The 22,561-nt window shown below is 46.7% G+C and overlaps 1 pseudogene; it reads left to right on the top strand.

Moving 5' to 3' along the window:
• The first annotated feature begins 367 nt into the window (after positions 1-367).
• LOC138092996 (2-acylglycerol O-acyltransferase 2-like) overlaps positions 368-22,561 on the top strand; it is a 28,937-nt pseudogene continuing 6,743 nt past the window's right edge.

A 22,561-nucleotide genomic window follows, 5' to 3' on the forward strand; every position in this document is an offset into this window, starting at 1 on the left:
GGAGACAATAACTTAGCCAAGTAATTGAGTAGCTGGGAAGAGGGCAAGATTGCCCTACACTTGCTGCTTCCCTTGCCAAGTATTGGGCAAGATTTGAGCAAAGGTGATCTGGCAGAAAATGTATTGCCTGAAGAGTCCATCGCACTTCTCTATCTCTGTAATAAGTTAATCCAGGCCAGGTGAGTCAAAAGTTTTCATCTAGAATACTGGTCTCTGCCAGGGTAGGTGCAATGAGATTCTAGGGCTGGCTGGACCCACCACAAAAACACCCCAGCCCACACAAATGCTTAGCAACTTCTGGCAGCAACAAAACCCAGCAGGTGTCTCAGACCACAGCAAAGCCTCCAGAGGAAGCAGAGGAATCAGCATGGTGGAGTTTGCACCTTTGTTTGTGCCACTGGAACGCAGGCTGCAGACCTTCGCGGTCCTGCAGTTGATCTTCTCTTAGTTGGCCCTACGTAAGGAAAGCTGAGATGGATTTGGGAGGCCATGGACACCTGCCGTTTCAGGTGCACATGGTGCATTGATGGGGAAAGATACAGGTCCTAAGGTGGACGCTGAGCTCAGTGCCTGGGGATCACCTGGGATGAGGGACATCTTGCTCACAGGGCCTTGGGGGAGCTTTGCCAACAAGAGGTGTCTGACTGTCCATTACCACCTCAGCTCAGCCTGGGACCTGGGAGTGTCCAGAGGAGGACAGAGATTCAAGTAACCTTGGGCCTGGCACTCGAAGAAGGGCAGCTGAGAAAAGGCATCCAGACCCTCTGAGCCAGGAACAGTAGCTTGTACCTTGGTCCTTATCTCAAGGGCAAACAGGATCCCCAGGAGGGCTTTAGGCACAGGAGTGACAAAGTACAATCTGTGGGAGACAAGGTGTAATTTAAGGATCTTCTTGGTTGGGGTGTTGCAGGAGACAGATAACAGGGAGCAGCTGTTAGCAAATTAGATTTGGGTATGCAAGTGGGAACACTGTAAAGCCTCTCTACTGACCCTGGGTTGTGGTGAAACAAACTGCAGGCTTTATTGCAGGGGCCAAGGAAGAAGTTCAGGGAACTAAGGCTCAAAATGCCTCAAACCCCTTTGATTACCAGGGATTGGTGTCTGCAGATTGGGTGAGGTAGAGATGCTGGATGTATGATCAACTCCTAGACAATCGCCTGATTACTTGGTGGTGAGGTAACGTGGAGCCACCATCATCAACCTTCTGGTTTCCCCTTGTCTGAGGTCTATGGGCTGGTAAGCAACTTCCTCCACCTGCTGAGGCTCAATATCTACAAAACCTCTCAAAGATGAGTCTCAATATTATCTTCAGCTCTCAGGAACAAACTAAAAGTCTTTGAATTTGTGGAATTGTTAAACTCTTACTTCTTTTTCTTGCTTGACTGTTTTCCTTTGTTTCTGCGTTTACGATTTCTCTTAATAATTTTATTTTCAAAATTTGGAGAAAGCTTAGAAAACTGAAGATTTTCAACAAATAAGAGGTAGGCAGAGGACATGAGGAATCTTTCCCAGGAGGGCTGTATAGGTCCTGCTCGATTACAAGGTCACGATCTACAGAGGGGGTCAACATGTAGACTCATGTGGCAAAACCAGCCCCCTGATGGTTTCTGTATTTGTACAGCCCGTGAGCGAAGAATGGTTTTTACATTTTAAATGCTTGCATTTTAAATAATGTTGTGCCTATATAATATACTCCAAGTTGCCTCTTGAGCACAAATGTCTGAAATATTTACAATTCCAAAAGGATTACTTACTTCTGGTCAAGTGAGACTGGCAGTAGGTGGAGAGAAGGGGCTCTTCTCCAATGATATTACGAGATGAGTCTACAGGGCAGAATGCACAGGCTGGCATGTAAGTAAGGATTTCCACGGAGTCAGTAAACACTGCAAATGTAGTGAATAGCTGGTTCACACTGGGGACAGAGAAGGTGATTAGGGAGGGATGAAGAAGTGGCCAGGAAGGTCACTAAAGTCTGGCCCATCACTGAAGACTCAGATCACAGAAAGAAACACTTTCCAATGGGTTACTTGTTTTATCTGTTTCTTTCCTCTTCTCTATAATTCACAAACTCATGCAGAAGGTAAGCTTCTTTCAAATAGTTGGTCTTGTTCTCATCTGCATCTCCATCTCCTAGAAGAGTTGATGTTGATAAATGTTTGTTGAATGAATAAATGTTGGGAGCATGATTTGGACATGATAGTAGAATTGAAACTATTGCTCATCCTACTAGTTTTCTATGTGAATTTATCCAATGTGGATATCTTCTCTGGGTTTCAGTAAAGTGGAATATTACATTTTTTTCCTTCTTGGTGCTATGAGGGGCAAGAAGGGGTTTCCTTTCTTCAGGGACTGAAAAATACACCCAAGTTAGGATTTAGCCTGCTGACAGGATTTAAAGGGTGAGCCCAGAGTGAGGGAGATGTTTAAATGTGGGTACTTCTATCTGATCAAGTGGAAATGCCAGTATTTTTAAATTCTTTATTTCTGACTAAAAAACAAATACATGCTATTTTAACATATCCAAACAAAATGTGTGTTCTGAAAGTGAAAGACTTCCACCAAATCCTACCCTACAAGTAACTGCTGTTAACAACTTGGTTTTATTCTCTCAACCTGGATGGGAGTTTCTGTTTCGTGGGTACAGAAGTTCAGTTTAGGAAGATGAAAAGAGTTTTGAGATACAGGCTGGTATAGTTACACAGTAGTGTGAATTAACTTAATGCTGCCAAATTGTCTCTCAAAAATCATTTTGAGTATATGCCAAGAAGTGGGGTTGCTGGGTCCTATGGTTGCTTTAGTTTAATTTTAGAAGGAATTTCTATACTGTTCTCCATAAGACCTCTCTCATGAGCACATAGTTTGAAAAGATACAAACACCCCAGTGTTCATAACAGCACATTTACAATAGCTAGGACATCAAAGCCACCTATCTATCCATTAGAGTAATGGATATAGAAGATAAGGTATTATGATAATGGAATATTACTCAGTCTTAAAAAAGGAACAAATTAATGCCATTTTCAGTAACATGTATGGACCTGGAGATTGTCAAACTGAGTGAAGATAGTCAAAGAAAGACAAATATCACATAATATCACTTATATGCACAATCAGAAAAAGGTATACTAATCTACTTATTTACAAAACAGAAGTAGAGAAAAAAACCTATAGATACCAGGGGCTAAGGGAGAAGGATAAATTGAGAGATTTGGATTGGCAAATAACACTACTGTATATACAATAGATGACAATAAGAACCTGCTGTATAGCACAGGGATCTCTACTCAGTGCTCTGTAATGGTCTATATAGGAAAAGAATTTAAAAACAAAAAAAAACAGAGTGGATATATGTAAGTGTATAACAGATTTACCTCTCTACACACCTGAAACTAATACAACATTGCAAATGGATTATAATCTAATAAAACTTTAAAACAATAATGAAATACCAAAGAGTCATTTCAGTAACAAGTATTTTGTTAAAGACATTTTACCACCATAAAAATTAAAATGACAAAACAAAGTGCTCCAAACACAACACTGAATTCAACACCATGAGGGCAGGACTTCTGTCTGTTGTTCATGGCTGTTCCACCAGCACCTGGCATGTTGTAGGTGCTCTGTAGAAACCGGCTTTGTGAACCCTAATCTATTTTGGCTTATGCACTTTACTATTCAGACAGGGGTTCCCCAGCAGCTCAGCTACTGAGTACTGAGTACTGTAGGCAGGAGGTAGCCTCTCAGGAATCTCTGAGGAAGTGTTCTAGAAGGTAAAATGGGAGGAGTCAGGACTTACGGGTTTTTGAGGGGAAAAGAAACAAAACACGTAGTTAAACATCAAAAGAATCTGCCTGTAATGCAGGAGCCATAGGAGATGTGGGTTTGATCCCTGGGTTGGGAAGATGCCCTGGAGGAGGGCATGGCAACTCACTCTGGTATTCTTGCCTGGAGAATCCCATGGACAGAGGAGCCTGGCTGGCTATATAGCCCACATGGTTACAAAGAGTCAGAAACAACTGAAGCAACTTAACACCCACACATGCACTATTCAGGCTGGGTGAAAAGTCCCGTTCTCCAGCAAGTAGGCTGTGAATGACAGGCCCGGTTTACCCTACTTTCAAATAGACTACAGGTGGAGGATGAACTTCTTTAAGAGTATAAGAACAGGGTGTTGAATGAAGGGAATGGAATGAAGAGGACACAGTATTCTCTAACAGTGAGGCTCCGTTGGTATGAGATTATAGACAGACCCACAGACCACCTGACCAAGAGTCAAAGCACAGATTAGTCTGTGAAAGGGACTCAGGAGTATAATTCTGGGAGGAATTGCTCACTGGGGCTGTCTCTAGCCCTGCTGCAGTCCTGATGAACAGACCAGGCCTGAGTTGCCCTCTTCCTCCCTCCTTCTTTCAGCAGAACAGGGCCTGGCAGCAAAGGAAAGAGGTCAGCAAAACTAAATAACCTGGGAGTTGTATCAACTGAGCAGCTTAGTGTAGCTGGAACATGAGGTGCATGTGGTGAGACTGGAACAAGAGAGGTTTTGGGCCACCAGTGGGGAGCTCGAGCTCAGGCTGAGCTGCTTGAGCTGAGCCTCAAAGTTATAAGAAGTCATGGAGGGACTTTAACTAAAGGGGGAATGTGGTGGGATTTATCTATGTTGAGGTGAGGGTAGACAAGAAGTGGGCTGGGTAGAAAGAATGCTTTTTCTCTGGGGTTCTAAAGAATGGATACCGGAAAGAGTCCATCCTGTCACATCTCCATCAGGTGTTTCTTGAACACCTGGTGAATACAGACAAGGGAGGTGGGTGGGGAAGACACAAGTGAGTAAGCAATCTGGTGCAGTGGGAAAATGCAAGTTTGAAATTAGGCCAACTGGTTTCAAATCCAGGCTCTCAATGTGACACTGGTGGTGGTGACTGCATTTGCTCCTCCTTGAAGCCTTGGGAAGCTGATCTCTTCCTTCAGGGGTGAGGGCTGGGCTGGACAGTGCTGCTAGTGCTAGGTAGATGAGGATGGCTTATTCTGCTTCCCTTCCCAGACATTATCTGCTAGGTAGTTTTCACTGGCCTCCTGTTCACAAGATTCTGGATGATCAGTATCCTGTATGTGATCTGGTGGTACCTGGATTGAGACACACCACGGCAAGGGGGCAGGCAGAGTGCTTTCATAAAATGCTGGGCTGTATGGTAGTACATGAAGGACTGTTTCCCCATCTCAGTGGGTATGGGGCTGGCTAGGGAGTGGTCAGGACCATAGTCCCCATGAGTCCATGGAGAAGTGTGACCCTGTGTGCAGTGAGCAGAATATTGGGCTGGGAAGCAGGAGGCAGGTTTCCACCACTCTGTGGTCAGTGGAAGAGTCAGCTTCTGTCTGGCTGCAGTTCTCCAACTTCAGTGAGGTGAGGCCACTATGAGGACTTGATGAAAAAAACAGAATTTGAGGAACCCAGTAGACCATGAAGTGTAGCATATGTATCTTCCAGGTGTAAATCTTTAATTTACAGATTTTACAGTGGGGTGAAGGAATCTGCAATGAAAACAAAAATTTCCGAAAGCATCTAGCTGACACTTCATCAGATGATGATACTGATACCCTAAGAGGAAAGAAAGTGTGATCAAGGACATAGAGCAGGGTCTTTTATTGATTTTAAAGTGTGTGCATTCGCTCTGAGGTTAGAATCAGAACAGAGAGCTCTCAGGATGTATCCTGCCCCAACTTTGATATGCTGTGTGTCCTTAGACAGAACTTTACTCATTCTGAATCTCAGTTTCCCCAAGGATCTGCTAAACAGTCCAATTCCTCCTCTTCTACCTATCTCTTAACCTCTGATCACTGACTCATGGTACCTTATGCCCATTTTGTAAACTTGACCCTGGACCCAAGGATAAGTCCTTAGGGATGCAGGCCCCTGAATTTGAATGAACTGACCTTTGTCCATTGCTGAATCCCAGACAGGCTAAACTCTTGGATGTAAGCAGGTGTGATGGTAAGTTTTCTAGTGGGGACAGGAAGAGGAAGGTAATGTGGACATAGAGAGGAGCCAGGCAGGGACAGGTGGCCCTCTCTGGACACAGAAGAGAAGAATGTATAGTGACACCTCTAGGAGTGGACATCATAGGTTCTAATACAGGGTCTGCAACATAGCAGCTGTGTGACCTTGGGTGAGTTACACATGCTCTCTGAGCTTCAGTTTCTTCATGTGTAAAGTGGAAATGCTGCCACGTACATCATTGCATTGTGTGGATTCCATGAGACATCAGGTCATTCTGGGGACTTCTAAGGACAGCATCTGGCTCTCCTTTCATACCTGGAGGGGCTGTCGATTGCACATCTGGCATAAAAATCATTCTGAGCATGTCTGTGCTTCTGAGAGGATTTCTCAAATAAGGCACTGTTAAAATTGTGGGAAACTGGGCCTGATTTGCAGAAATTTCACCTGCACAGAGTTCAGAATTGTGGGTTTCCTTGGGGGCTTGACTGGTAAAGAATCTCCCTGCGATGTGGGAGACCTGGGTTTGATCCCTGGGTTAGGAAGATCCCCTGGAGAAGGGAACCACTACCCGCTACAGTGTTCTGGCCTGGACGGTTCCATGCTCTGTGTGGTCCATGAGGTTGCAAAGAGTCCATAGGACTGAGCGACTTTCATTTTCACTTTCACTGCAGTCCTGTGGCATCAACACCTGCAGAGGGTGGGCAGTACCCCTGTGTGGCCAGCAGAGAGAATGATGATATGCACTTTGACTCCCCTGTCCTGGACTGAGGCCTGCAGGGGGCACTGTGGCACACAGATTCTGGACTCTTGTCACCTCCCAGGAGAACTTCCAAGACATCCACAAACCTTTACAGAGCCTTTACAGGCCTTGCAGTGTTCTTAGGATGGCAGTGAATAGGGGGCCAGGGAGTCTCTGCTGTCTACTGAAAACAAGTGCATAACCTAAAAGCTGTCAGGGGTTTTGTTCTGACACACTGCTAAGTACTGTAGGCTGGAAATAGCCTCTCAGGAATCTCTGAGAAGGTGTTCTAGAAGGTAAAATGGGAGGAGTCAGGACTTACGGGTTTTTGAGGGGGAAAAAACCCAAAAACATGTAGTCAAACATCAAAAGATTATTGCCAGTCAAAAAGCACATGTCTCCAATTAATGATTTTTCTACATATGGGGAGATAAAAAGCTGGGCTCATTGCAATTATTCCTCTGATGTGCATCCTCACTCTCTGTAACCAGTAACCTATTTCCTCCATCTTGAGTTCCTTTCAAGGCCCATTGTCAGCAGCAGCTACAGTGGCTGCTGGCTTGAAGGCAGGCAAGCAACATTCCTTGTCCTAACAACTCTGCTGGGCCTACTCCACATCACAAGCATTTGCACTGTGACTCTATGAGCTACTACCTAGTGGTAGAGTTTCTAGCAAAAGTAGGAGACTTACTTCTGAGCACTGGAGTTTTCTAAATGCACCCTATGGGCTTCCTAAGAGCTAATGGTGGAAAATCAGGTTATCCCCAAGTACAATTGCTTCCCCCTCATCCTGAAGATCAGTCCAGGAGCTGGGTTTCTGTGTAAGATATCATTATCCTGGAGCAGTAGTGTCTACACAGACCAAGGCCTGAGCAGGTGTGCAGTGCTGTGGGCAGGCTATGACCTGGCATCAGGAAGTCCTACAGACTTGGCATGACAGCTCCCTGGCCCTTCTCCACCCACACCTGCGGGCATCACTAGAGACTTCATGCCTCTCCTCCCAGCCCCTACCTACCTTCAGCACCCTGGGGTCTCTTACACTGAGTCACAGTGACTCAGGGGTCCTGCCCTCCACCCGGGACAGAACTCCAGCTGCCACAGTCCTTGAAGAGATGCTCACTCCCTCCTGCAATGGCTCCTTCATTCTGGATGGGCTCTGCCTGGGACAGGGTTTCATGTAGGACAGGGGCTTGGGTCCCTACCACCCTCCCAGGAGTCTCACCTCTGCCTTGGGCAGGGGGCCTTCCTTCCCTGGTGGGCCGTATCAGCTTCATCCACTCATGGGTCTGTTCTCCCTCTCTGTTCTACAGCCTTCCAGAGCATCACCTTTGCTTCAGGCCTGCAACGGGGACTAGGCTCCTCAGCTATGCTGTATCTAATCTCAGGACACTCATATGGAGGGTTTATTGCACTTGGGCTCAGGGGACATAGAAGAGGTCCGTACAGAAAATCAGCAGGTGGACCAGAGGTGGAACAAGGTGCAGCTCTGATTCACCAGGTTGCTGTTCCTTCAGCTGGTCTAGACTGCCGACCTGGATCCCTCCTGGAACTACCTCACTGGCTTCCACTCTCATGGGGTCCTTGCCACTGGAACTTTTACCAACCTGTGCACGGAGGGCATGGGCTTCTGCTCAGCTTTCCCAGGCATCTGCTCGCATCTGATGATGCTGCGCTGGGGTTTCTGGGCCCCTGTTTTCAGGAATTACATCATGTCAGGGAGTGAGTCCTGCCACTCTTTCTGTCCCAGGATGATGAGGGCTGAAGGCATGAGAAAGGGTTTTAAGGAAGGCGGTCAATTGTTCTGTACTTCTTTCAAGCGAATGTGTAGTAGACAAGGAGATGAGACCCAAAGAAGCATTTCCCATAGGTCTGTGCTCAGTGATGAGCTTGGTGGGAGAATTGGGAAAAGGAAGTTCCCTGCCAACACGGAACTCCCCGCTGGAAAGTGGGGTAGAGCCCAGGCAACATACTCGTGAACCGTGCTTGCCCCCTTCACACTGCACGTCACCACCTTCCTCTATCCCCAGGGCTGGGCTTATCAGACAAGGAGAGTGCTGTTCACATCCTGAGCAGGAAAGGAGGCAGCAACCTGCTGTCCATTGTTGTTGGAGGAGTCCAGGAGTCACTGAATGCCACACCTGGAGCCTACAAGCTGGTGCTGCAGAACCGCAAGGGCTTCATCAGGCTCACCCTGATGCACGGGTACTGGGGAAAGGGCTTGGAGTTCAACTGGAGATTGGAAAGGATTGTAGTTTAGAAGGAAGACTGCAGAGGCAAATGCAGATCCTATTTTGGCAGGCAGTGTCTTCATTCATTAACAATGAAGATTTTATATTGGTGATAGATGCACTGTCTCAGGCCCAAATATCCAGAGAAAATTCTAGAAGGAAGATTTTGTGACTAAAGGAATTAAGTCTCAAAGGTCATACTGCTGAAAGCTTGCATTACATCTGAGACCCAGAGGATCTTGGTGAATGGAGTTTGGGGCATCAGTTCTATTCAGTTCAGTTCAGTTCAGTCGCTCAGTCATGTCCGACTCTTTGCGACCCCAAGAATCGCAGCACGCCAGGCCTCCCTGTCCATCACCATCTCCTGGAGTTCACTCAGACTCATGTCCATCGAGTCAGTGATGCCATCCAGCCATCTCATCCTCTGTCGTCCTCCTGCCCCCAATCCCTCCCAGCATCAGAGTCTTTTCCAATGAGTCAACTCTTTGCATGAGGTGGCCAAAGTACTGGAGTTTCAGCTTCAGTATCATTCCCTCCAAAGCAATCCCAGGGCTGATCTCCTTCAGAATGGACTGGTTGGATCTCCTTGCAGTCCAAGGGACTCTCAAGAGTCTTCTCCAACACCACAGTTCAAAAGCATCAATTCTTTGGCACTCAGCTTTCTTCACAGTCCAACTCTCACATCCATACATGACCACTGGAAAAACCATAGCCTTGACTAGATGGACCTTTGTTGGTATAGTAGAGAGCTATTCTCCTATCTTTAAATATCTGTGAAAAATAGAAGCAAGCCAGGGCAGAAGAGATTTTCCTAGAAACTCTGCAGTTGTTTCATATCTCGGAGGACTTTCGCCAGTATTGTGGTCTCCCTCTCATGATCCTGTAAACTGAAAGGGTTAATTTTGAATTTATGCTGAATCTACTTTTTTAACTTGCTGCTTCTTACTATTACTGTAGTAATATACATAATGATCTGCTTAAGGGAGATAACCAGAGTTGAAGGAGTCTTTGGGCCTAGAAAAGAAAACAACAGTTACAAAGGCCCTTGCTGAATTATCTAACTTCAGAGAAAACAAAACCGAACTTTAGGTCCCGCCCTGACCTGATGCTCCAGGCCGGTTGTATATATCTGGGACTTATCACCCTGTGTCCAGAAACCTTCCACATCATACATTTGCCAGATACGTATCACCCCCTGCCCAGAAGACTTATCACCCCCTGCCCAACTACAAATGCCATCTCAACTAAAGAATACCCAAAACATCCTGCCTGACTAACGTTTCCCTTATGGCTTCCACAAATCTCCCTTTAAATATGAAGCCTCCCTGATCCCTCTTGGCCTCAGCCTGGTCATTAGGCTGACTGTCGCCCCTCCTTGCCTGAATAAAGGTAACCCACTTCCGTTGAGGTTGTCTCTCCTTTTCTGCCTCGGGGGAAACTATACCTTATATTCTTGGTGCCGAACCCAGGAGAGGGCGAAGCACTCATCTCACACACACCCTCTCTCTCTCTCTCTCCCTCCCTCTCATTGTTTTCCCTTTTCCAGGAGTCTGGGAGCATGAACACCCCAGAAAGTTCACTTTCTGCTGGGGCTTGTAAGTTCCCCTTGGGGACACTAGTGCCTTTGTGAGCAGTACAAGCCTTGTGCTAAGGCTTTATTGGTACCCCCAGGCCTCGGCTCTACCCCTTTCCTCTTTCTCTCTCTGATGGCCTCTGGAATAGGGAACTCTTGCCATTTGATCACTCTACATACAACACTCCTCTCAAACAGGCCCCTAGATTGAGGTAGGATCTGGACGGTGTTCTAGAGGCACCCTAGAACTCAGTCCTCTCCGGGTCCCAGGGACCCCCAGCCTAGGGCCACTCTGTAGGCAACGGTGGGGAACGCTCCATCTAACACAGAGCTCTCTTCTCATAACTCCTACTGTGACTACGAATAGGAGCCTCTGCTTGCCTTCAATAGGCTCCAATAGGAGCCTCTGCTTGCCTTTCAATTACGGGGTCTGGCCAATCTGTCCCAAAAGATTCCCCTCTGGCCTGTGTTCTCAAAAATTTCAAATCACTATTACTCACTGAACTCAAAGCTAACCACTTAAAACCACTCTGTATACAGATCTGGCCTCAATACCAATTTGACAATCAAGACCGCTGGCCTGAAGTAGGCACATTTGACTTTAACATTCTTCAAAATCTCACCGACTTCCTTAAACGGAATGTCAAGTGGTCTCAACCCCATATGCCCAAGCCTTTTGGGCCCTTTGGAGCAGGCCTTCCCTATGCATGGCCTGCTCCACCCACGAGATCCTTCTATGAGCCTTGCCTCCCAAGCAAAAAGGCTCTTCTTCCTCAACTAACAGCTGACCTCGACCTTCCACACCCCGGGAATCTGACCCTGTAGATGAGCCCCCTCCCTACCCACCACCCCGCTAACTCTATCCTTCCCCCTCATCCAACACACCTACTGACCCCAAAACTTCTCCTGACTCCCCCTCGACCCTGCTACCCCATCTTCCCAACTCCCCCTTCCCTCTCCCTCCACCACTGCCACACAGGTCACGTACCCAACACGTGTTTCCTCTGAGAGAGGTGGCAGGACCAGAGGACCCACCCGAGTCCATGTGCCATTTTCATTGTCAGACATGAGCCAGATAGAAGAAAAGTTAGGATCATTTTCTGAAAATCCTACCAGATACAGAAAAGAATTCCTGAGACTCTCCCAGGCCTATAACTTCACATAGAGTGACGTCTATTATATCCTAAATGCCACTCTCACCCCAGATGAAAAAGACTGTATCTGGCAAGCAGCGAAAGCCCATGCTGATCATTCACATAACCAAGATCAGGATAGCCCAGTTGCTGATGGGGTGGTGCCTCAGTTAGATCCCCACTGGACTCACCAGCCCGGTGACCCAGGTATTAGGAGACTCAATCATATGATTGCCTGTATTCTAGAACAGAAAAATACTCATATCCATGTCAATTACGATAAAGTCAGGGAAATCACCCAAGGGGCAGACGAAAATCCAGCCTTATTCTTGGTACGCCTCACAGAGGCAGTCCAGAAGTATACCAACCTAGATATCACCACCCCTGCTGGGTTACTCTACCTTCATGTTTAATTCATCAGCCAGTCCACCCCTGACATCAGGAGCAAGCTTCGACAACTAGATAAGGGCCCTGGGACTCCCCAAAGAGACCATCTAGAAGTAGCCTTCAAGGTGTTCAATAATATAGAGGAGGAAGCTAAGAGAGAAAAAAGACCTTGAGAGAAAGGATAAATATGCCTTTTTTGGCGGCAGCAATTAAGGGAAGAGATCAGCCCAGCCTAAGTCATTCCAGACCAGGACTTAAGACCCTCCCTGGACCCTGCTTCCGATGCAACCAGTCAGGACACTGAGCAAAGGCATGCCCGAACCTGAAGCCCCCACAAAAGCATGCCCAACTTGTGGTCAATGGGGACACTGAAAGATGCACTGTCTCCAAGGATGCCCTGGGACCGCTGGGGAGGTCCCTACCTTCCAGACCTGGAGAGTGGAATGTCCACAGGGACACCTTGGCACCCCTGGAGAGATCCCCACTTATCCCCAGAACCCCAGTCCAACCCTACGAGAGTTGTTCCAATGATGGGCCCGGGTTCCAGCCCCCCGGCCTGTGTCCCAGACACGAGCTCGGAACTTAGGGTAGATGGGGTTCAGTTCAGTTCAGTTCAGTCGCTCAGTCGTGTCCGACTCTTGGCGACCCCATGAATCGCAGCACGCCAGGCCTCCCTGTCCATCACCATCTCCCGGAGTTCACTCAGACTTACGTCCATTGAGTCCGTGATGCCATCCAGCCATCTCATCCTGGGTCGTCCCCTTCTCCTCCTGCCCCCAATCTCTTCCAGCATCAGAGTCTTTTCCCATCACTTCATGGGAAATAGATGGGGAAACAGTAGAAACAGTGTCAGACTTTATATTTTTGGGCTCCAAAATCACTGCAGATGGTGATTGCAGCCATGAAATTAAAAGACGCTTACTCCTTGGAAGAAAAGTTATGAACAACCTAGATAGTATATTCAAGAGCAGAGACATTACTTTGCTGACTAAGGTCCACCTAGTCAAGGCTATGGTTTTTCCTGTGGTCATGTATGGATGTGAGAGTTGGACTGTGAAGAAGGCTGAGCGCTGAAGAATTGATGCGTTTGAACTGCGGTGTTGGAGAAGACTCTTGAGGGTCCCTTGGACTGCAAGGAGATCCAACCAGTCCATTCTGAAGATCAACCCTAGGATTTTTTTGGAAGGAATGATGCTAAAGCTGAAGCTCCAGTACTTTGGACACTTCATGTGAAGAGCTGACTCATTGGAAAAGACTCTGATGCTGGGAGAGATTGGGGGCAGGAGGAGAAGGGGATGACCCAGGATGAGATGGCTGGACGGCATCATGGACTCGATGGAAGTGAGTCTGAGTGAACTCTGGTAGATGGGGTAGTGGCCAGAAAAAGACCTCCTTTACAGTAAAAACTGGAGCCACTTTCTCTCTCTTAACTTCCTACTCTGGCCCAACTCAAGACTCAGAACTCACAATCAAGGGGGTCTCTGGAGTTCCCTTAAGGCCAAAAATCAGCCCTCCATTACTTTTGTTAATTTGGAAAATCAACCCTCATACACTCATTCCTCACAATGTCTCAGTGCCCAATGGCACTCCTAGGGAGAGATTTGTTATCCAAACTGGGGGTCTTTATTAGCCTACTCCACCTCGATACAGTCTCTATATTCTGCACGCAGATGGCACCTGGACCATCCCTATCCCTCACCCCTGATCTTCCCTTGGATCTGCCCGCCTTAGACCCCCAAATCTGGGACACTGACCACCCATCCATAGCCAAACATCATCCCCCAGTCCACATTACCCTAAAAGACCCCTCGACTATAATCACCCAACAATGGTACTCTCTCACCCAAGGGGCCCACAAGGGACTTAAGCCTATCATAGACCATCTTCTTCAATCCTCTATCTTAATTCCTACCCATTCACCACACAACACCCCTATGCTGGCAGTAAGGAAGGGACCAAACTCTTGGACACTGGTCCAAGATCTGTGAAAAATCAATGAGGCCATCATGCCGACACTCCCAGTAGTCCCTAACCCTTACACCCTACTGTCTGCAACCCACTTCATGGTATTAGATCTCAAAGACACCTTTTTCATCATCCCCCTCCACCCCCTCTCCCAATCCCTTTTCACCTTCACCTGGCAAGACCCTGAGACTTATGTTTCCCAGCAACTAACATGGACAGTTCTATCCTAGGCATTCAGACACAGCACCCACTTTTTGGGATAGGCTTTACAAAAGGACCTACAGACACTTGACCTAGCCCCGAGTCATCTCCTCCAATACGTAGATGACCTCCTCCTTTGTAGCCCAAGCTGAAAACTCTGCCTCCAACATACTGACAAACTCCTTGGGGCCCTGGGATCCTGGGGTTATCGAGTGTCCCAATCCAAGGCCCAAGTAGTACAGACAAATGTCACCTACCTGGGGCTCTCCATATCCCACCAACAAAGAACTATTCCACCAGATAGAATCCAGACCTTAATTAACTGTCCACTTCCAAAAACAAAAAGGGAACTCCTGTCTATCCTCAGCCTCCTAAACTTTTTCCATATCTGGATTCCTAACTTCCCCCTCATTGCAAAGCCGCTCTATGAGGCAACTAAGGGATGTCTGGATGAGCCCCTCTTTAAGCCCTCCTTGCTGGCCAATCCTATTTACCAGCTCACACAGAGCCTCCTCTGACTGCCAACTCTCCACCTGCCAGATCATACCAGACCATTCTTTCTCTTTGCCCATTCCAACCAAGGACAGGCCCTGGGACTTCTATATCAGCGGGCCGGAGACACCTGGGCTCCCATAGCCTATCTATCAAAACAGCTGGATATGGTGACCAAGGAGTGGCCTCCCTGTATACATGCTGTGGCTATCATAGCCCTGTACCCAAAGCAAATAAACTCTCTAGGCATGCCCCTTTAACAGTCTGTTCTCCACACACCTTCCGAGACTTACTACCACATCAGGCTTTCCTCTCCCTTCCCCCTTCCAGGGTACAGGTCCTACATGCTTTTCTCCTTGTCCTTCAGCTCTCATTTTCCCCCTGCTCTCCCCTTAACCCCACCAACTTATCACCCACATCCTCTACAACAGACCCTCTCCTACATAGCTGCAGCCTGACAGTAGATCTTACCCCAAACCCCTTCCAACATTTAACAGATCAGCCCATCCTAGACCCAGACACCCCACACTGGTTCGTTGATGGCAGCTCTAAAAAATCCCCACCCTTCGCAGCAGGATATGCCATCATCCAGGGGGACCTTGTCACAATCATGGGACCCAGACAATTGAAGCTTCACCTCTGCCACCTCACACCACCTCCCAACAGGCAGAACTGATAGCTCTCACCAGAGCTTTGACTCTGGCTAAAAATCTAAGGGATAACATCCACACAGACTCCAAATATGCCTGTAACATACTTCACTCAAACATCCTAATATGGAGAGAAAGAGGTTTCCTAACCCAAAAGGGATCCCCCATTCAGACCTGATCCACAAACTTCTAGAGACAGCACTCTTACCAAACAAAGCTGCCATCCTCCACTATAGGGGACATCAAAAGGGAAGTCTCATATCAGCCTACAACAATGCTGCAGACCAGAAGGCAAAGGAGATGGCGCTGTGCCATCCCTCCCTCCAGTCCCCTGTCATCTTAGCCCTGACTCCATCCAACCCTCCCACCACCAGAGAAATCCTCTCTTATCTACACTCATTCTTTCATCCCTCAGCCAAGACACTCCAACAGTTCCTCCATAACCACTTCCCCATATCCACTGCTGACCAACAATATTTAGATAACCTTACCCGCCCCTGTCAAACATGTCAATGTACTATTCCCAATTCCAATCTTAAACCGACATCCTTTCCAATCCATCAAATGCAAGGCAGCCTACCAACACAGGACTGGCAGATAGACTTTACTCATATGCCCCTGGTTCAAAGAGTCAGATTCCTCCTGGTCCTTGTGGACACCTTTTCGGGATGGGTAAAAAGAAGCATTTCTCACTACAAACAAAAGAGCCCAGACTGTGGCCCAAATCCTCCTCACAGAAATTATCCCCAGGTTTGGCCTGCCTTCATCCCTACAGCCTGATAATGGCCCGAAATTTATGTCCAAGGTCACCCAACAATCTGTCCAATTCTTACTGATACCCTAGAAATTTCACATTCCATATCGTCCCCAGTCCTCAGGAAAGGTAGAAAGGATGAATAGAACAATCAAAGAAACTCTTACCAAACTAACCCCTGAGGTACATCTGGATTGGACTAAACTTTTGCTGATTGTTCTCCTCAGAGTATGGGCTTTGCCCAGAAAGCCCCTGGGGTGAGCCCCTTTGAGGTGATGTATAGAAGGCCCATGCTCCCTCGTGGACTCTCACAGAACCTCCTCCCATAACAGGCTTCCTACACTTCTCTCTCCTGGTGGAACTCTGCAATGCCCCTGGAAATACGTCGACCACAACTTGCCTGCCCCTGACCCCAAAGCCTCCTTGCCCCCTTTACAAACTGGGGACATGGTCTATCTGTCTGATAACCCCTAGGGTGACCTAACCCCAAAGTGGCAGGGACCATTCAAAATCATCCTCCTTACTCCAACTGCAGCTAAACTCAAGAAGGTCGTCTCCTGGGTACACCTCTCTCGCCTAAAATGGGTCACCTCCGATCCTGCACTGCCCTCCTTAACTGACCCCTATCAAAGGTCCCTCACAGGACCTACCTCCTGAAAAATCACCCAGCAACAACCTCTGTCAACCATCCAAGAAGTCACTGAATGACCTGGACACTCTTCAACCTACAGCTGTTCCTGACTCAACTACTTCAAGACCTCTGGACCAGTGCCCCGATAGGAACGTCCTTAGAAGATCTGACCATGCTGGTGTCTCAACCGTGGCTCCAGGGGACCTTCTGCAACCTAAGTCCAGACAAAATTGATTTCTTTACTCTCATTCTCTACATCATTCTACATCCTAATGAACAGTGTTCCTCCTCAGATTCAAGCAACCACCAACTTGGAGCATTCTGCTCCTTGCACTGACTGGCCTCTCCCCATCTCTCTAATTATAACTGCACTCTTAATCTTAATCCTTGCTATAGGCCTAGTAACTGTCTCCCCTCAGGACTGGTCACCTATCCTTCATCTCTTCGTCAGTATGGCCTAAGTTGTTAGCTGTGTTCTACTCCTAGGGTGCTATTTCCTCCACACTGCCTAACTGACAGCCCCATGACTCCCTCGTTCCTTATCCTTGCTGCACTCCCCAGCCTTCTGGCTAGTCCCTGCCCCTGCTCAGACATCTATTCCTATGTTCATTCCTCATGTTATAATATGGCTCCAAGACCATGCACTATGAACCTCGTTGGGGGGAAATCCAAATCCTTACTCACTGTTAAAGTACAAAAGAGAGGGAGTTTCGTGAGCACCTGCCATAGGCCAAATAGAAGAAACATGTTTCTATCCCATTACCCTCCGGAGGTTCTCAGATGGGGTGGGGTACTAGATTAAAATCAGGAAAAGAAACAAGAACAAATCATAAAGAACATAATTTCCCGGTTACAGGCGACCCCTGAGCCTTATAAATGCCTAGACCTCCGTTCCCAATTACGGCCTCTCCTAAAACCTCCCTTTGGCAACCAACACCTTACCTGCTTTCTCAGTTCTTCTTTCCAATTCTTCCAGTACACACAACACACATCCCAGCGTTGGACATGGGTGTCACTGTCTCCCCCATCACACATAGCAATTGCCTTACCTTCAGCCTGGCTGTCACAGGGCAACTATACCTCCCCTTCCCAACAAAAAACTACACAACTCATTGGGCCAGTCTCTGACAATGTCCTACTCTCAGCCTCTTCAAACCTAACTACTCTAGTCCCAACTACACTGATCTTACAAGTTCCACTCCCTCCTTCTGTTCCACTTGGGTCCACTGGAACAGCACAAATAATTGCACCAACCCAGAAATCTTCATTCTCTGTGAGACCTATGCATATTCATCTCTCCCCCTTGACCACCTCCCCGCCCCGGACCTTGCATCTTGGTCTTCCTGACCCCGGGTCTAACATTTCTAAAAGAAGAAGAGGTAGAACAAATAGTCTACCTATTTGTTAGAACAAATTTGGTAGAACAAATTACCCCCTATGGGGAAATTTTCCCACAGGAAAAGACAAGCTGTCATAGCCCCCCTCCTGATTGGGTCTGGCATAGCAGCAGCCCTAGGCACTGGGATTGGGGGCTTCTTGACCTCAGCCCATTTCTACTACAAGCTTTCCCAAGAACTTAATGAAGACATGGAGCAGGTAGTGGAGTCCTTTGTTTCAGTCCAAAGACAAATGAACTCATTAGCTTCTGTGTCCCTGCAAAATAGGTGAGCCCTGGACCTTTTCACCATGAAAAAAGGAGGGACCTGCTTTTTCCTAGGAGAGGACTGCTGCTATTTTGTTAATGAAATGGGCATAGTCCAGGGCAGAGTCAAAGAACTTAGAGACAGAACTGAACGTCACAGAAAAGAGTTACAAAACCTTTACACTCCCCAAAACCTGTTCCAACAGGCCCTCCCTTGGTGCTCCCTTTTTGGGGACCATTGGTACTTACCATTTTATTCCTCTTATTTGGACCCTGTCTCTTCAATCTCTTTCAAAGTTTTCTCCAAGAACGGATTCGGGCCATCTCTCGAGACCAGGCCAAGATCATTCTTATTCTCGAGAGCCTCACCCCAAGTTCACAAAAAGGAGAGTCCTGGGTCCTAGGATGATCCTCCGTTCCAGACCCAAAACCATCGCCCCTATCCAGCAGGAAGTTGCCAGAGAGATACGGCACCCTTTTTCCCATTTTTTATGATTTCAGGGTCTGGAATGAAGGAGTCTTTGGGCCTAGAAAAGAAAACAACAGTCTCAAAGGCCCTTGCTGAATCATCTAACTTCAGAGAACACAAAACCGAACTTTAGGTCCCGCCCTGACCTGATGTTCCAGGCCGGTTGTATCTATCTGGGACTTATCACCCTGTGTCCAGAAACCTTCTACCCCATACATCTGCCAGAGACTTATCACCCCCTGCCCAGAAGACTTATCACCCCCTGCCCAACTACAAATGCCATCTCAACTAAATAACCAAAACATCCCACCTGACTAATGTTTCTCTTATGGCTTCCACAAATCTCCCTTTAAATATGAAGCCTCCCTGATCCCTCTTGTGCTCTGCCTGGTCATTAGGCTGACTGTTGCCCCTCCTTGCCTGAGAAAAGGTAACCTACATCCATTGAGGTCATCTCTCCTTTTCTGCCTCGGCCAAAACTATACCTTATAAGAGCCATCCACCATTAAAAGACTGTAAGGGAGTAAAATAACAACTTCCCTTGTGTGAGTTCGCCATTCTAGTGGACATTTGCAAGGATCAAATAGTCTTTTTACTTTGTTTCCTCCCCTATCCCCCAATCTCTGATCCATAAAGGACCTTGGCAACCAGGCGATGACAAGATGGTCATTTTGAGGCACGAATCTGCCATTTTCTTGGTCAGTCATTCAGAATAAAGTCCCTTCCTCGTTGCAACACTTAGTTGCCAGAGTCCAGCCCCAGCAGCCAGGGAATCAGCCTGAAGGGATGGGCGGTGTTGGCAAGTGACGATGCAGCCTCTCATTTAGTTTTCTTGGACTGCGTGTTTATTTCAAGCTTTAGGTTCTCTTTTATACTTTGACAAAAGCATTAGGTCAGAGGTTTGACATTTTCAGTTTCCCCTCACCCAGATGTATTGTCTCCGTAAATCATTGTTGTCCTTCAAGCAGAATTTCTGCTTCAGCGGTTCTCTCAGAATTGTGCTTACTTTAACTTGTGATTACGATGTAACTCGTGCTTATATGTGGGCTGCATACCACAAACCTCAGTTTATTTCTGATCTTTCTAAATCCTGTTTGCCCCTAGTATCCTGATCTCACTATCTCCTAAAAAGGCTTCTAATATTAATATCTCTAAAATTCCTAATCTCTATAAACTATAGTAAAATATGCTAACATTATAACATTTGTTAAATCTTTAGCTTCTAACTATTTTTAATTACTCCTAAGCCCTAAATTCAGCAAACTCCTTTGCCATAAATATTTCCCTCACAAATAAGTTTCAGATAACAATCCTTCCTATGACCTCAAGCTGCAGCCTATGTGCTCATCCTGGAAAACTCTTTTGTAAAGATCCTTGAACAAATGTCAATGATTAACTTTATGGATTATTCTCTGAGCACAATTGCAGAAGGCTTTGTGCCTTCTTATGCTCCTTTTAAGAACAATAAGCACCTTAATATTCTTTTCAGTCAACTCAGCTGAGGAAAGGAAAAAACAAGTCAGAATCACAAGGCCTAACTCCTCCATCCCAGGTCCGTGCCTGTGGGACAAAGAGGGGGAGTTGGGGCTGTGCCTCCGTTTTGTCAGTAATGCCTAATGCGTCTCCCAACACTTAGTCTCGGATTCATTGGCCTGTCTTGTGGAGAGCAGAGTGAGCCTGGAGTCATTAATACTCCCAATGCTTGTCGTTGCCCAGAGAAGAGCCATGACCTGCTTGAAGTTATAAAATAAGACCAGGGAAGGACTGGGAGACACCCAAGGCCTCCTACTTTTAGCCCAGGGCCCTGTCCTCTGCTCCAGTTACTGCTCACTAGGTCCCTTCAGGAGGCTAGCAGACCAGCTTATGCCTTCTTGCGTCTCTACACACCCTCTCTCCTGTTTCCCTCTAGGGGAGATCTGGTGCCGATCTTCTCCTTTGGGGAGATTGACATATATGACCAGTTTGAGAACTCTCTTAGTTCCTGGTTGCGGTGGTTCCAGGGCCGACTTCACAAGAGCACTAGAGGCTCTACTCTGCTCTTCTATGGCCATGGAGTTTTTCAGCACAGCTTTGGTCTTATGCCCTACCACCGGCCCATCACCACTGTGGCTGAGCCTAGACCTGGGCAGGGAGGAGGAAGGGTTACAAAGCAAGAGGCCTGGGCTTTTGCTGTAAGGGGAAATGGACATAGACCAGTAGACCTTTGAATTTGTGGAACACACATTCTAGAGTGTGAAACAAACACACAGGCAAGTCTAGAATGAGAAGAGTAATATGGCCTTTTTGCCAAATTCAGACTTAAATTGAAGAAAGTAGGGAAAACCACTAGACCATTCAGGTATGACCTAAATCAAATCCCTTATGATTATATTTGGAAGTGAGAAATAGATTTAAGGGCCTAGATCTGATAGATAGAGTACCTGATGAACTATGGAATGAGGTATGTAACATTGTACAGGAGACAGGGATCAAGACCATCCCCATGGAAAAGAAATGCAAGAAAGCCAAATGGCTGTCTGGGGAGCCCTTACAAATAGCTGTGAAAAGAAGAGAAGCGAAAAGCAAAGAAGAAAAGGAAAGATATAAGCATCTGAATCCAGAGTTCCAAAGAATAGCAAGGAGAAATAAGAAAGCCTTCCTCAGGGATCAATGCAAAGAAATAGAGGAAAACGACAGAATGGGAAAGACTAGAGCTCACTTCCAGAAAATTAGACATACCATGGAAATATTTCATGCAAAGATGGGCTTGATAAAGGATAGAAGTGGCATGGATGTAACAGAAGCAGGAGATATTAAGAAGAGGTGGCAAGAATACACAGAAGAACTGTACAAAGAAGATCTTCACGACCAAGATAATCATGATGGTGTGATCACTCACCTAGAGCCACACATCCTGGAATGTGAAGGCAAGTGGGCCTTAGAAAGCATCACTACAAACAAAGCTAGTGGAGGTGATGGAATTCCACTTGAGCTATTTCAAATCCTGAAAGATGATGCTGTGAAAGTGCTGCACTCAATATGCCAGCAAATTTGGAAAACTCAGCAGTGGCCACAGGAATGGCAAAGGTCAGTTTTCATTCCAACCCCAAAGAAAGGCAATGCAAAAGAATGTTCAAACTACCACGCAATTGCACTCATCTCACATGGTAGTAAAGTAATGCTCAAAATTCTCCAAGCCAGACTTCAGCAATACGTGAACCATGAACTTCCAGATGTTCAAGTCGGATTTAGAAAAAGCAAAGGAACCAGAAATCAAATTGCCAACATCCTCTGGATCATCAAAAAACCAACAGAGTTCCAGAAAACCATCTATTTCTGCTTTATTGACTATGCCAAATCCTTTGACTGTGTAGATCACAATAAACTGTGGAAAATTCAGAAAGAGATGGGAATACCAGACCACCTGACCTACCTCTTGAGAAACCTGTATGCAGGTCAGGAAGCAACAGTTTGAACTGGACATGGAACAACAGACTGGTTCCAAATAGGGAAAGGAGTACGTCAAGGCTGCATATTGTCACCCTGCTTATTTAACTTGTATGCAGAGTACGTCATGAGAAATGCTGGACTGGAAGAAGCGCAAGCTGGAATCACGATTTCTGGGAGAAATATCAAAAACCTGAGATATGCAGATGACACCACCTTTATGGAAGAAAGTGAAGAGGAACTAAAAAACCTCTTGATGAAAGTGAAAGAGGAGAGTGA

This window comes from Capricornis sumatraensis, chromosome 16 (assembly GCF_032405125.1).
Source record: "Capricornis sumatraensis isolate serow.1 chromosome 16, serow.2, whole genome shotgun sequence".
Lineage (NCBI taxonomy): Eukaryota > Metazoa > Chordata > Mammalia > Artiodactyla > Bovidae > Capricornis > Capricornis sumatraensis.